This window comes from Lepus europaeus, chromosome 8, assembly GCF_033115175.1.
Source record: "Lepus europaeus isolate LE1 chromosome 8, mLepTim1.pri, whole genome shotgun sequence".
Classification (NCBI taxonomy): domain Eukaryota; kingdom Metazoa; phylum Chordata; class Mammalia; order Lagomorpha; family Leporidae; genus Lepus; species Lepus europaeus.
This window is the reverse complement of record NC_084834.1, coordinates 53410223-53414204: the sequence shown is the minus strand read 5'-3', so window position 1 is coordinate 53414204 and position 3982 is coordinate 53410223.

Here is a 3982-nt window from a genome sequence, read left to right as displayed (position 1 = left end):
CAGCGCCCTTCCCTGCCAGCTGCCTGCCCCCGCTTCTCCACCCTGACTTTGAAGAGCAGAGAAACCCCTAGGGGGAGACTAGAAATGCAGGATGTCGGGCGTGCTTTGCGAAAGCCTGAATTGCTAATCCTGTGTTCCCCCAGCCCCACCAAGCCCCCTGCTGAGGAGCATCAGGCCCTAGAGCAGCAGGGGCCGAAACCCCAGCCGGGGGTGCGCGGGATGAGAGTGGGAAAGCCACTCCCTGGCTCTCCTTGGCGCACCTGTACAGAGCCTTCTGCTGGGGATGTATCGCCTGCACTGCAGACAGACAGCACGGAGGCAGGGCAGCTGGTACCCAAGTGTGTTCTGGTGCCCCTGGCCCTAGGCTGAGGGAAGGAAAGCTTTTCAAATCGGACAGTGAGGATCCTTGCAGGTTGTAGGAGGGATTGCTCCGCAAGTCGCAGCTGTTGCACAAAGCTGCCCTTTATTCCCACACCGCCTTCTGAGGGGCTGAGCCCCCACCCCGTGCGCCGCAGCAGCACCGCCAGGAAACAAAGACACTAACATGAAATTCCAGAATCTTCTGGCTGCGGTTACGGCCGCCTAAGCCAAGTTTCCTGTGCACAACGAATTCTACTCTTCAGTGTCTGTTCATCTTAAACTACAGAAAGCTGTCCGAGCCTCAGGCGTTGAAGCCTTGCGCCCAAGGTCGCTTTCCAAGGCGCTGGCCTGGGCATTGTCTGAGAAGTGCCAGCAGGCGCCCTCCACGAAGCCGTCTGCCACCCACCGTGGAAGCCGTGGAGGCGGTGCGTGTCCCCGTCCAGGGGAGCGTGGGCTGTTTGTAAACACGCGGCAGCCCCACCGGCTTCCTGTCTGTTTATTTCTCGAATCGTGTTACCCCAGGCAACTAAAGGAGGAAGTCAGCCCTCCTTTTCCTTCAGTCCTGCGTTTTGCAAATAAGATGAGACCTTCCAGCTGCTCTGGTAATTGAGACAGGTTTTTGTGTCCCTGTTCTTTTTCTTCTTCTCACACTCCAAAGAGGAGGAGAGGGGTCAAGGAGGGAGAAAGAAAAAGAGAGAGGGAGGGAGGGAAGGGGGGAGAGTTTTTGCTTTAGTGTTTCGATTTGCTGAAGACTGGATTGCATTGAGTTGATAGGAGTGGCTGCGAAACTTTCCGTGGGTGTGGACTGAAAATGCACCATTTTCCGTGATGTTGAAGCCGCTTCGTGCAAGAGAAACTTGGGGAAATATGACCACGAATACAGCTTCTCTTGTATGGCATACGAATGACACAGCCCTGCACATCCGTGGGTCTTTGGTGACTTCCGTTTGTCGGATAAGCGGAAACAAGTCACATAAATGCATGGACGGATTCAGCCGTGCAGGTGGCGGAGGAAGTGCTGTGTCAGACAAGGTGCCTTCTTATTTCATCCCCTTTAGGCTGACACCTTTTCCGTGGGGTTCCAACGCTGGTGATCTCTGCCACTCCGAGGTCTCTGCACGTCAGGGTGCCCGGTGTATGCGGCGGTGCAGGGACCATGTGGCAGAGGGTTTGAGGGCAATAAAGCAAACCGAGGACGTTATCCCTGAGAACATGGAGCAATTAGTACTTCACGCTCGTGTTCCCTGTTCTTTTAATGGGAAAAGCCAGCGAGTGGTGGCTAACAACGACCTTTCAGAATGTCGCACATATAATAGTGCAAAATGAAAATGACACTTAGGCAAAGTAATCATCTGACCCAGCTTTACATTTATAGTCATGTCACCTAAAACAGGGAGGAAAAGCCCATGCTGCAGTGCTGTTCAGGGTGCTGTCCTTAAACACTAAAATTTTCCGTCTCGTGGAAGTCATTACCTAATGAAGGGCGACCAAAAGGATTCCTCCTACACACCATGTGGCATATGCCTTCTCCTTCTCAGAGGTCTTTCAACGTATCACCTTATCTATTCAGCCCTTAGGTAGTTTCTGTGCATTTTTTTAACCATCTTGGGATTACATTCATACTCAGGAAAGTGGTCAGATTTCTCATTACCCTAAGCAAATTCCTAAATATTTTATTAAGCAATCGGCCATTTGCTCCTCAGCCTCCGCTGTAAGTAATACCTTTGAGGACACTGGTAAATTTGGGGCACTTATCCTTACATTACAATCCACTAGCCTTTTAAAAACTTTACAGTCTCATAAAATTCTTTTCTTCATGTGATTAACATTGCCATTCATACCTTATATTGCTTCAACACACACATTCCTGGAATCAACTCACATCATTCATTATGTATTATAGAATTCAAAATGCCTGTCAGTATCTATCTTAAATTCCTGCTCATATTAATACACTGAATTTGACATAAATCTGTAACTTCATTAGTTTGTTAGATTAAAGCAAAGATGAATTTACCATGATTTAGCCTCTTACTTTCATAGTCTTTGCCCATCAAAGGAACCCCAGCAATGCTCACAAGGTCATAATGATTTTTGTAAAACTTGTAATGGTAAAGTGAGACACTCCAACCACAACTCATCAAGATGGCAGTCTCTCTCCATCCTGACATCCCCAGTGTCAGGGCCAGCAAATGTGTTTGGAATCTGACTACAGGGAACCTAAGTTGTAGGCACTTCTAGTTTGATCACTTTGACTAGTGAGACGGCATTGGTACATGCCACCTTGATGGGATTGAATTGGAATCCCCTGACACGTTTCTAACTCTCCCATTAGGGATAAGTCCGATTGAGCATATGCTGTCTGTTCTTATTTTCAAAAACTGTTTACATACATCTAATTTTGTCTTTGTAATTTTGCATTATTTTTCTCAGACTGGCTTATTTTTTAACCTTCTGTAACTAGAAAAGCTGAATTCAACCCTTCCTGATTCCTGAAGAAGACCTCATATTTTTTTCTAAATATGCCACATGTTTATTTCAAAATAAATTCAGTTACCAAAACTGAAGATTTGTTTACATGATCCCTTTCTTCTAGAGCCCAGCAAGGTGAAGAACATTTAAATAGTTACTACTCAAATGGCAGTTCAAATGTGTTTCTTCAAAACCTGGTCATGTAAATCCAAGAAAACAGTTCCAGAAATTCATGGGAATTCCCTGTTGCCATCTTTTGAATGACAGTAATGGATGCACCCCCTGCCTTCCAGTTCCTATGGTCTCTTTGATTATTCATCTTGCTAGGGGAAAGAAAAGAAACATACTCACTACAAACAAAAGACAAATGTACATTGCAAATTGTAATTAGGACAAATTTCTAACATCTCTGTGGTTGTAGGTTTTCAACAATAATTTGGAACCATTCACTTGTACCTCACAGGGATGCATAAAGGGTTGGTAACATAATACCATCATAAAGGATTTAGAAGAAAAGTGAGGTTGTATTTTACGTGATGTGTCCTGAGCAAATTGGATTATTCCAGAATGGCTGTAGGCCCTTAGGTGAATGAATAATCCTTTAAAAGCAAAGAGATAAACCCTGGGGGTTAAATTACAGCTTTCTGAAATACTTGAATTGAACAAATTTGGAATTCAGACTTTGTCACACTTCAGAGACATAGAATAGCTACAACTAGGTCTTCTGTTTTCCCAGAATCCTGTCCTATGATTCTGGCCTCTCTTCATAAATGGGAGTTTGTATATTAACTTTACATAAATTCTGCACTCACAGTAGGGTGGCTCCCACCAGATAAAATGGGGTACGAAATATGTTTTCATGCACCATTGGCCATAACCTTACATTTTTAGTCTTTTCTATTTCTTTGCCACCCACTCAATATCTTTGTTAAAATAACAAAACACAGCAGTAAACATTTTAAACATTTACTCATATTCCTCCTACTCAGAACTGCTAATACTGTCAGATTTCAGAGAACAGAAATTTTTAATGAGTTTTAACTCTCTCTCCCTCTTTTTTTCTGAGAGACAGAGAGAGATACAGAGAATGACAGAGAACTCCATTCTGCTGGTTCACTTCCCAAATGCCAGAAAAGGGCAGAATGGTCAG